The sequence below is a fragment of the Aptenodytes patagonicus genome, chromosome 5 (assembly GCF_965638725.1).
Source record: "Aptenodytes patagonicus chromosome 5, bAptPat1.pri.cur, whole genome shotgun sequence".
NCBI lineage: Eukaryota > Metazoa > Chordata > Aves > Sphenisciformes > Spheniscidae > Aptenodytes > Aptenodytes patagonicus.
This window is the reverse complement of record NC_134953.1, coordinates 18,047,310-18,059,363: the sequence shown is the minus strand read 5'-3', so window position 1 is coordinate 18,059,363 and position 12,054 is coordinate 18,047,310.

Below are 12,054 nucleotides of genomic sequence, written 5' to 3'. Positions count from 1 at the left end.
TGCTGCTGTGATCCATAATGAAACCCTCTTCCCAACCAAAGTTGGTTCCCAGCGGTGGGAGCAGGGGCACGCAGTGGTGGGGAGGGCAGGGGTCTCCTGCCAGCCACCCGGGACACCCCCGTGCACGGGGTATCCCCTACGATCCTGGCCGTGTGGGATGAACTTGAGAGAGGGCAAGGGGAATGGAGGGGATGGAGCCTGCGGGCTGGCATGTTTTGGGGCTGCAGGCAGGGTGGGGGTCCCTTGGGGCCCAGGGTGGCAGCGGGTGCTGAGCTACAACCAAACTAAGCAACGCTTCATCCCCAGTAGAGCCTGAGGCACAGGGGTGTTGTGCATTAAGCAACTTAATGTATGTCTTCTTGTGCTGCAGTGGGGTCCCCCATGTCCCCCCCAAAGAGGGCTGCAGGCTGGTGGTGGCTGGAGAAATGTCTCTTGCTGCAGGCCGGGCAGGGAGCACGTAGCAGCGCTGCCGCCCCTGGTGCTGAGCTGCAACCCGAGCGTGCACAGGTCACCGGCTCCCAGGCTCGGGGTGAGTGCAGCATGTGTCCTGGGAGAGCTGATCCGTGCTAATCCCATCAATATTTCACAGCGCTGTGGCCCTGTTATAATTGCTCGCGTCATCTGGGATGCCGGCTGGGACAGGGGTGCGGTGCCAAGTGAAACACGAGAGCTGCCACGGCTTTACCCTGGCTCCTTGGGCATCAGAGGGGCGAAAGGGGCTGGCCACGGGCGTTTCTACCCGCTGCCGTGGGTAGGGGTTATCTGGCAGAGATGGGCAAACCCGAACATGCCGGCTGAGCGTGAGCACCACGGGCATCCGCCTGGCTTGGCCGTGTGCCAGAGCGGTGAGGCTGTGCTGTGTCGGGCAGCTGCCAGCGCAGGCAAAGGGCAGCTGACCCTGGTGTGGACGGGGCTGTCCCATGGGACAAACCCGCTCTGCTCAGTCCTCTCTCCGTGGGACACGCTGTTTAAGTGACAGCAAGAAGAAACTAAACAGTAACCAGACTCTGGGCTGATGATCAGGGCACTAAAGTGTTTCCTTTTCCTAAAGGCCGTTTGGATTAACGGGGAGAAGAGAGCATTAGGGATAAAATCTCCTCGCGAGGCCGTGGGGAGGGCAGTTTCCCAAGGCGCTGTGGCACGACCCAAAGGGCCCCCTGCTCCAGGCCGTCCCGGGGGCTGCAGGGCTGCTCCGATGGGAAATTCCCCTTCCAGCGCCTTGCTGGCTCTGGGCTGAGGTTGGAGCACAAGCAAGACCTCCCCGCTCGGCAGCGCCACTCTGCGGGGCAGAGGGATGCAGGCGCGGGAGAGGGTCAGATCTGGTTCGGCTGCTGCCTGCATCCCGCTCTGGCTCTTGGGAAAGCCCTGCAAATAAGAGCAAGGCCCTGGCCCTCAACCTTGCGGGGCCCTAAATTCCTTCAGATAATCTCACGGGGGCAGCAGAGCAGGCGAAGGCTCTGAAAATAGATCTGTTTCCAGCTGCTGATGACTCGCGTTAATTAATTAAAGCCTCACAAGCTTGGGCCTGTAAATATGCAGTGCCGAACGCGCCAGGCTCCGCTCGCTCTTTGCTCATGCACTAATTACCCCACTGCGAGGCCAGGAGCTAACGCAGCTCCAATTTGTGCCGGGTTCGGCTTGCAGCCACGTGGGAGGGCGCCTGCCTGCGCTGCCCGCACAGGCAGGGAGTATTGCTGCCGGATGGGATGTGCACAGCGCCCTGGAGAGGGACGGAGCCTTGGGCAGCCCCGTCCCAGCCCTGGCACCCCCTTCCCCAGTGCTCACGGACCAGTTCTCCCCATAACTGGCCCCGCAGCCTCCAGCTGCGCCTCTGCTAAGGCATGAGGGGATGGGGTTTGGAGCGGCTGCAGGGGACCAGCTGCCTCACAGCACCCGAACCCCCCCATCCCTGGGTAAGACAGGCTGGCCAAAAGCATCCTTGCCTTGCAGGCAGTGCCTGCTGCTTCAGCCTGCCCTCCTGCTGCCCGCGCAGCGCTCCGGGTCCGGCTGGGCAGGGCTGCGGGTGAGCCCAGCTCCCAGTGCGTGGGCATCCCACTTCCGCAAGGTGGGCAGAGAGGTGAGGCGCGGCGAGGCGTGGAGGAGACGCTGGGGTTTTGCCCAAGAACAGGAGGAAATGGTAATTAGCTGCTGGAGCGTACAGGAGGTGAGGGAGGGAGGATGGGGAGTGCTGGAGGAGGTGGGTAGCGTCTCTGCTCTGCTCTCCCAGGGTCCCTGGGAGTGGGGACAGTGAACAGGTCCCGGCATCTCATGCTGGGTGAGGGGATGATGGCTGCTTAGTGAGCGTGCGCGAGGGTGACGGGAGCCACCCCGTCTGCAGGAGCGCCCAGATGGGTCCCTCCTTAGCTGAGACCCGTCAGTGCGTGGGGGCTGGGGGGATTCAAGCCCCCACTGCTCTCCCTTCCACTCACAGTGTTTTTAGGAGGCAGGACCCTGGCACTTAGAGGCCCCGAGAGTGGTATGTCAGCCAGGGTCCCCATGGGAGCACCCTGCCCCTGCTGCCCTTCCCAGGTAAAAGGTCCAGGTGATGGGTAGGGCTCAGCCGGGGCTCACCCTCATCCCTGGATGATGCTGAGCAACTTCAGCGCAACCCACTCAGCACTAAGCCCTGCCGTGGGTCCAGCTCCGGGTCTGCAGGGTGCGGGGCCGGGGGGACCCTTGTCCCCTTCCTGGAGACCTCACCCCTCATGGGGGGCTGGTGTGGAGCGGAGGGGATGAGCCAGCACCCGAGGGCACCGGTGCTGGGACTGTGCACCGCGTGGCTTTGTAACCACGGGCTGGCAGCACCCGGCCACCCCGCCAGCTTTGGGGAGATGTAATCCAGCGTGTGCAGGTACAGCATCTCCCCGCCTCCCGCTCCAGCTGATTTCCAATTGCCCTAGATCCAACCTGCTGATTACATACAGTGCTCGGGGTTTTGCTTTTGGGAGGCCTGCTGCCTCCTGCGATAGGTGAGGAGGGAGGGTTGGCCAGGCGCTGAAAGCTTGCGAAAGGAAAGCAAACACAGGCCTGAACCTGGCAGCTCCTGCCAGTGGGGAGGAGCCGCAGAAGCCACCCAGGACAAAAAGGCTCCACACAGGGCCGTAGGGAAACCATTGCCTGCCCGTGTTTCCAAACAAGCTTCCACCATGGGTGAACGCAGGCTTAATGGGGAGACGTGTTATAGGAGGGCGAAGACGGGGCACAGTGCCCCGGTCAGGTGTGCGATGCGGGATGTGAAGAGCTGGGGTGGGTTTGGGGAGCAAGGAGCCTCAGCGGGGCACCGTGGCACCGGCCAAGCTACCAGCCCTTTGCCTCCCTGGCCTTGCAAAGGGCTTGAACACAGGCTCCTCTACCAGGGGCCTTTTTGGGGCTGTATAACCCAAACTGCCCGTGCTGAGCGAACCCCCCTAGCCCGCCTCACGTGCCGGGCGCTGACCGTCCCCGGGCCGGGGGGGTTGCACGGCAGCGTCTCTGCCCGCCGTGGCTCTGCTGAGGGAAATGCTGCCACCTGCCTCCCAGCATTTGCCGGGGAGACCCAGCGCAGGCAGGGGTAGCTCAGCGCTGCCTGTGCGGCTCCCCTCCCTGCCGCTCCCGCCCTTCTCCTCCGCGGGAGCCGTGCAGGCGGCCGGCTGGCTCCGGGCCGGGGCCGGGCACCGCGGCCTCCGCGCACCGGCGCGGCCGGCAGGGGGCGGTGCGGGCGGCTCGGCACGGCTCAGTTCGGCGCGGCTCGGTACGGCACGGCGGGGCCGCGCACAGCCGGGCTGCGCTGCGCCATACCGCGCCGTGCCGTGCCGTGCCGTGCCGTGCCGCGCCGCGCCGTGCCGTGCCGCCCGCACTTGCTGCGCCGCCGAGCCGAGCTGAGCCGAGCAGCGCCGCGCCGCGCCGCGCCGCACCGCACCAGGCAAGTGCCGGGGAGACGCGAGCGGGGACAGCCGCCGGCCGGGTGCCGAGTCCGGGTCGGGGTGCTGGGTCTGGGTCCGCAGGCAGGGCCGGGAGGGCTGGGTCTGGGCGCCGCGTCCACAGGCAGGAATCCGGAAAGCTGGATCTGGTTGCTGGGTCCGGGTGCTGCATGCATAGGCAGGGGCTGGGTGCTGGGGCTGGGTGCTGAGTCTGCAGGGCAGGGTCGGGGGTGCTGGGTCTGAATGCTGAATCTGCAGGTAGTGTCGGGGGGGGTGGGTTTGGGGCGCTGCGTCTCGGTCCGGGTCCACAGGCAGGATTAGAGGTGCTGGGTCTGGGTGCTCGAGTGCTGGAGCTGGGTGCTGAGTCCACAGGCAGGCTCTGGGGTGCTGGATCTGGATGTTGAGTCCCTCGGTAGGGCCTGGGTGCTGGGTCTGGGTCTGCAGGCAGGGTTTGGGGTGCTGGATCTGGGTGCTGAGTCCACAGGCAGGATCTGGGGTGCTGGACGCACAGGCAGGGTCTGGAGAAGAAGGAGCAGGGGTCTGACCTGCTGGGGTCGAAATCCAGGGAATGATGCCTCGGGGTCAGGTTGGAGAGGGGTTCAGGGGAGGTCTGATGCAGGTGAGGATTTGGGGCTGACAAGCTGGAGGGGAGGTGGAGACATGCAGGATCTGGTGGCAGTGCAGGTAGCTTGCTTTGGGGACAGGTTTGTGGTGTGGGGTGAGGTGGGACTGGAGGACCTGGGCAGGAGTGACGGGCGGACATGCCAAGGGGGTGAGGGAAGACGATGGTGGGAACTGCAGCCAGACAGGGCAGCAGCTCTGCAGGGGGGGCTAGATAAGTTCCTCCTTCCCCAGCAGATCAGGGGTCTGTGGGGACGGGGACTGCTGGTGGTATTTGGGGAGGCTGTGTGTTACCTGGGGGCAGCTGGTGTTTCAGCCAGCTGGGATGAGATACTAAACCAATGCAGGTGGTGCAGTGCAATCCCTGCCTCCCCCCGCCTTCCCCTCAGGAGGCGGGGGGCCGTCGGACATGGCTTGTCTGAGCCCTGGCTCCTTGGGATGCATTGCTGTGGGGGCTGCAGATGCTCCCAGGTGGAGGGGACCAGCTTGTGCTGGGGGCTTGTCTGCGTTGGGGTCGAGCTTCATATCTGCTGATCCGAGGGTAGAGGGGACCTGCCGTGCAGCCAGGCAGCTCTGGGATTTGGGGTTCTCTTTGCCCTCCCCACCAGTACACAGGGGGGCCAGTGGCTTGCGCCTGGCCTTTAAAACCGAGAGCATGAAGTGGGAGGGGGAACCATGAAAGGGTTCTTCAGGTGCCAAGAAAAACAGTCTGCAGAGACAAAGAGACTGCCCGAAATGGATGAGGAGTGCAGATTCCCCCAGAGGCAGGGAAATTATTAATAACAACGATGGCATTTTTTGTGCTAGTTGGCCTACCACTGCGGGAGGCTGCTTTGCCTCCCTCCGTGGCAGGCGCAGGCTGGGAGCCCGTGCCTAAACCCTGAACCCAGGTCGGACAGCCGTGGCGATGCTGCACGCGTGTCCCATGTCTCTGCTTCGTCTCGGTTTGGCTGGGCTCGCTCTGCCTGGAGCGACGAGGGGCAGGGAGCTGCCCCCCCAGCACGCCGCGATCCCTATCTTGACTTTGTTTTTGTGTTGCAACCGGAGGAGAAATAAAAAAACAAACCCCAACAACCCTTTCGGTTCCTGCAGATGAGGGCTTTGTGTCGTAGGTTTGTTCTCCCCCCCTGCCTTTTCCAACATCCATTTGAACGTTTCACCACTTTCCCCGCCAGCAATGCAGTGGGTTTGCTGGAGCCGGGAGGTTTATTCAGCAAATCTGGCAGGTCATGTACTGGGAAAAAGCATCCAGGTGCGCTCGGCAGGGACGGCGAGGGGGGCTCTGCTGGCACCCCATGCAGGAGGGCAGCGGTGGGTGTGGTGGAGACGCGGTGCCAGCCTTGCCTGGCTGCGTATGGGGAATTTCCCTCCCTGCGCTTGCCCGCCGGCTCCGCTTGGCATCGTGATGGGACTTGTTGGGAAGCGGCTCATGTGATGGGCGGTTTGGTGGGGGGGAGCTGGTCCTGGGGGACCCACTGCCTCTCGGGGAGGGGGGGGAAGGTGCCTCCAAAGTTTTTTATGTTCCCCTGCTGTGAAAGCTCCCCTGGCAGTGGCCGGCTGCTGCTGCGGGTGTTTGGCGGGCGCCTGTTCCCATTTAAAGGTGAGAGCTCCCAGCCCCGCTGGTGCTTCGGGAGGAAACGCCGCCGCTGCCATCCCTCCCTGCCTGGCTGTGCCACCGCTCCTGGTGATTTACAAGCACGGGGGCTTTGCTGTAGCAAGGTCATCACCAAACCCACCCCCTTCTTCCTCCCGGGACCCGAGCTCTGCTGTTCAGAGATGAAGGAAACCAAGGGTTTCAGGCACCATGTTTCCGACCGGTGCCGTGGCCGGGATGCAGCTTGGTGATTGAGGGTGTGCTCCGGGTTGTGCTTTTCTCGTTGCTTAAAAGCTCCCCCCGGGTACAACCCCACCTCCCGTTACCTGATGGAGGGCTCTCATTTGCCTATTGCAAAGCCCAGCCCTTGCAAATAAGGTGGGGAGCTGATTTTGGGGCAGCAAAGCTGGTAGCTTTTCCCACAGCAAACGGCTGTGGGAAAGGCCAGGTGCTACTGCCTCGCACCGTGCAGTTTTGACTGCGAAGTTGAATATCAAATTGAGTCTGACCCCAAATTTGAAGCTTTGTTGGAGGGAAAGAGAAGAAAACAAGAAGAGGTTGTTAAAGCTGGAACCCATAAAACAGCTTCCGTCATCTGGTTTTGCTGGACTTTTGAAAAGAAAACAGTTTATCTTTGGAATAAATAAAAGGGAGAGGGACAGGCTTGCGGCAGAAAGCCCCGCGTTTGTGCCAGGCAAGCTGAGTTGTGCTCCAGCTCTTGCCCCCGCTTCCGAGGGGACCCCAGGTCGTGCGGGATTTCTGAGCCTCGGTTTCCCCTCGGGGAAGCCCTGCGCCATGCTGACAATGAGAACCCCGGGCATTGCCAAAATATCTTTGAAAGTCAAACCTGGCTTTGGAAAGAAACTGGAAGACAAACCGGCTCTAAACAAACACCCGAGTTAATTCCTTGTCTTGCATTGTATGAGCCCAGTGAAATGAAACAAAGTGCAGCCATGGGGACGAGCAAATGGATTCAAATGCATCAAAAAGCCCCGAACTCTGCTGGCTCTGAAATGTGTCTTTACATTTAGGGTTGGGATTTTTTCTCATTTTCTTTCTAATTGTTCCTGGGAATTTAATTCTACAATTATTTTCCTGCTGCTGCTGTGAAGACAATGTGCTTCAGCCACAAAGCCTTTGAAGGCTGAATTTGCAGATCGCATCCATTGCTGAGCCACTTGGCTGCGAACGCCCCCTTGCTGGGAAATTTCGCTGTGACTTTAAGGGCTGGCCATCCAGCTGTCTGTCTGTCTGTCCGGTCCGACGAGGGGCTGCCGCAAAGCCTGGCCTGCTGCAACGGAGGCGGGAAAGGATGGAAAATGTTGGGGTTTGGGGGTGATGTTGTTAGCGCTGAGTGTGCCTCTTTCCCCACGATGGAGGAGGTGAGAGCCCCAGGGGTCTCCACCCTGCTGCCCTGTGTGCTGAGGGTCTGCACCCCGCATCCTGGGGCTTGGCAGCCGCACTCTGCCTCCCCCCGTAGCCTGGACGTGGGGGCGGGCTGGCAGCGGGGTGAAGTCAGAGTCAGGCCACCACTTCTCGGCATCCTCCGGTTTCACTTCCCGGTTCCTGCACGGCTCCTGGCTGGGCTGTCAGGTGCTCCCAGGCTGCGGGGTCAGCCCAGGGTTGCTGCCGTGGGGTTTCTGCAGGGGAAGACGTGCTGGATGGGAGGGAAAAGCCACAGGGACTGTGTCCTCACTGCTGGCTTGCAAGAGCCAAACAGCCTCTGGCATGCGGGGAGTTGCTCCTGCGAGGGGAGATTTGCTGCCCTGCCCCGGGGGTGCTGGGTCTGGGCTGGCCGGGGCATCCCTTAGTGCTCCCAGTCCTGCCGCTGAGCTGCAAGGGTTTGCCCTTCAGCCTCCCCTCCTTGCACCTTTACCTCCCGGGGCCAGCTCTGAGCAAGGCTTTTGGGGCAATGGAGCTGGGCAGGGAGCTGTTTTGGCTGATGGCCGGCGTTGGTCGGTTTTCCATATGGACGGGGAGCAGAGGAGCGCTCTGTCCTGCCTTCCCGGGCACCGTGCTCTTGCCGTCTGCTTGCGGCGCTCTGGAGCTGCTGCTGGAGAGGAGCCGTCCCCATGCCTGGCAGGCGGCTGCAGGAAGGTGATGCCTGCCCATGGCACAGGCCAGAGCAGCTTTCCTTATTGTCTCAGTTGGGTTTTTTGGGTGGGTTTGGATGAGAATGCTGGGAGAGCTCTTGCGGGGACTTGGCAGTGAGCTGCGTTGCTGCCTGGCAGCCCCTTTGAACCTCCTGCCCCGCGTTAGACCTGACCCGATGGAGGAGAGGAACAAGTTCTTGTAAGAACAGTGAAAACGGGGAGCTGGGGAGAAGCTAAAATGCCCCGATCCCTGCAGCTGTGCAGGGGGACACTGTGGCTGGTCCCTGCCCCTCGCTGGGTGAGCGGCATCTCCCGGAGGGATGCTGCAGGGGGATGGAGATAAAGGCACGGTGCTGGGGGGCCAGCGGGGCAAATCTGTCGGAAACTGGGCTGTTGTTAGTTTTATTGCTGATGGATCAGCTTGTCTTTTCAGGGATGTTTAGATGTCTGGCTCCCACCGGCACTAGTGTCCCTTAAACAGGCCCACGTCCCTGCCTGGCCCCACTCGCTCTCCGATCCATCACTTTGCTCCTGCACGCGCCTCCTCCCCGCTGTGACGTTGGTGGGATCAGAGCTGGGCGCTCTCCTCTGCTGGATGTGCCGGGCTCTGCTGGCGGCAGATGGGGGCCATGCCGTGCTGGGGGAATTTGGAGCCTGTTCCCACGGCCTGCTGCCCGCCCCCCTGGCTCCATGGTGGCTGTGCCGTGCATGGGGGCTTTGTGGCGGGAGCAGGGCAGGATGCTCCTTGAGAGGAGCCAATGTCGCCGCTCTCCCTCCCCTCTGCTGTGCCCAAATCCCAAATTTGGGTAAAGGAGGGATATATCTGCTTCCCGGATCACCAAAGCTCTTGTGCGTGTCTGCTGAAGGGTCGAGCATGGTTTTGTTTAAAGCAAGCAACTAAAATAAACTCAGTGAGGGGCTCCCGGGAGGTCACTGTGCTCCTTCACTCCCCAGCCCCCAAACCCAGCACGGATCTCCTCTTCCCCGAGGGCTTTCAGCATGTTAGCATTTTTTTCTTGCTGCTGTTGACAAAAATCCCGGCTGGTTGAGAAATATCGATGCGGCAGCGCCAGCCCAGTCCCACGGGTCAAATCCTGCCCCTGCAAATCTCTGCTGGGAAGGGCGGCTCATCCCAGGCTGGCCTTCGGGGATGCTGCCAGGGGGGACCCATTGCCTTGCAGGGCACCCCGGGCATGGGGCCATGAGCAAGCCCCTGTGATGGATGGATGGACGGATGGACACCACGGGCTCGAGGTGGACCTGATGTTTTATCATTTGCTGGTTGGGCTCTGCAGCAGAGCAAAGTGCTGGAAGTTCGTCAAGGGCTGAATTAAAGTTGCCTGGCAACCTCCATCCCGGCTCCTCTTCCTGCATCTCGCAGGATTTCTCACTCAAGGTCTGCCGGCTCCAGGGAAGGGGGGCCCGAAACATGCCGCACTCGCAGCCAGGCAGGGGCCAGGCTCGCCTCTCGCTGGATGGCTCTTTTCCCGTAATTCCTTGGCTTGTTCCCACGCCTGGGAGCCAGGAGCTCTCCCCGCCTTGTCCCCTGGGGCGGGTGCCTTTCCCTCCACTGCGCCGGGAACGGGTCAGGCTGTTTCGGCTGAACCCGAGGGCAACTCGCGCAGATCCCCCGGAGGGTAAAATGGTGCTGGGCCAGTGGGAACGTGTCTGGGGGAGCGAGCAGCGGGGGAGGCAAGGGAGCCAGGGGGATCACGTGCCAGCCTTGGCCCCGATGAGTAAAGCTGAATCGGCTGCGCGGGGTTTGGAGTGCTTGGGCTGCCGTAGAAAAGCAAGGCGTAATTGGTGGCTCCTGGTGCAGTCCCTGCTGGGAGTTTTGTTAAGGCTGTTTTGCAATCCTGTAACACGGAGGAGACCCACTGGAAATCCTGGCCCTCACTGGGAAGCCAGCAGTGCTTGCTTGGAGGAGTGCACGATGCCAAGGGGGGCCAGCCCACGAGGAGGGGAGAAAGGTCCGGCAGCCATTCCGGGAGCCTGCTTGGCCTTTACTAGAGCTCAGTGAATTAACCACAGACTGTCCATGGAGTGGTGGGATAGGGAAGCATCCGATCCCACTCCGCAAATCTCTGTCCCACCCTCCAGGATGGATGCTGGGAGAAGAGCTGCTCCCACCCAGCATTTCCATCCTTTCTTCTGGGTTCCCTTTAAATTAAAAAGCCGTCATCGCTTTCCAGCTGTGCTGCTGAGCAAACAGCCACGGGGGGGCCCATAAGACCCCAGCTGAGGTCCCTCCATATTTGCTAGCCCAACTGACAGCGCAGCTTCCCCGCACCGTGGCTTGTGGCCGGCTCTTGCTCCCAGGTTTTGCTGCCTCATGCCTTTGAGGGCAGCGGGAAGGGGCCACCGTAGCCGGCAGAAGTGCCCAGCACAGTGACTGTCGAGGGGTGCAGCAGCTTCATGGTGTGGCTGGTTTCTTTGGCCAGATCCAGGGTGGTAAGACCTGCCGCTGGGAAATTCGCTCATCAAAAGCTTTTTGCACCTCCAGAGACGCTGGTTGTGGGGATTTTAAGGAGGTGCCGACTGAGCCGGCTTGTTTGGGTGTGCTGTGCCGGCTGGCTGCCGGTGGGAGGCTGAGGCCGGCACAATCACACTCGCACAGCTTCCGTCGTGACCCAGTAAACCCAGTCAGACCTGACCAGGGCTCGCTCGCTCGCTCCCCTGCGCGCTCATGCACGCCTGCACGCCTCCGCCACCCCGCTGCTTTCCTGGCGTTCCCCAGGGACCAGCAAACCTGTCCCGCCGGCAGGAGCTGGTGCCTGGGTCTGGCTCGCCTGGCTCTGTGCTGGGAGCCACAGTTGCATCCCACGGGAGCCCCAGTAGCCGGCGGTAGGAGGGTGGGCTTTGGCCCCCGTGGACATTGCACATTGCGATTAGAGTGGCTGGTTCCTGGCTTCGCCCTGCTCTTGGGGAGGCCGTCAGCCCTGCGACCGGATCCTGCCTCCACCACCCTTCTCCTTCAGTGTCTCTGGCCGGGGCGGGAGCTGTGGCCGTATTTTGGGTCCTATGTCAGCCCCCCCTGCGCTGGGAAGTAGGTGAGGCACCGAGGGGCTTGGGAGCTCGCTCCTGGGGATGGGATGGGCTTTTCTGGGCAGTTTTTCTCTTAAACCCCAGATTTCATTGGAGCTGCTGCCACTTTTCAGCCTCTTCCTCTCCCCCTTTTGTCTCCCTCTCCTGGAGAAAGCTCTCTGCAGCGTTTCCCCTCCTGGCTTTTCCCCGTTTCCCATGGAAGAGCTGGGCTTGAGCAAACCAACTGCCCCCAGCCCAACCAGCGGGTCCCACGGACCGAGACCTCTACTGCCTCCCGCCCCGGCCCTTGCCTTCACCCAGAGCTTTGAATTTGCACCTGACGAGGAGGGGGATGATGGGTTTGGGGGGTTTGGTGTGGCTGCAGCCCAGGGTGACAATCTGAGTGGGGCCAAGGATGGTTTCAGTTCCTTCTTGCTCTTTCTCCCCCACCCTAGGTATGAAAAATAAAAAGAAAACGAGAAGCTCGGAGCAGCCCTTCCCTTCAAGTAAAATATTAACTGGCTCTTACAGCTAACTGATTAAATGTCCTTTAGGACAAAGTTACATCTGATCTTGGGCAAAGGAGCCTTTGGAAATGGGTGTAGCTGTTCCCCGGGAAAAAGCAGAGGAGCCCAGCCCCAGCAGCAGGGGAAGCTGCCCGGCTGGGAACTCTGCACAGCCCCACAGCTTAATTTATTATTTTTGTTCTTCCCCCCCTGTGCTGGCTCGGTGCTCACGCTGGTTAAATGTTAGCCGGGGCTGGCACGCAGCACTGCGCTTGCCCTGTGATAAGCACCATCCCTGCCTCCCTGCCCGGCCACGC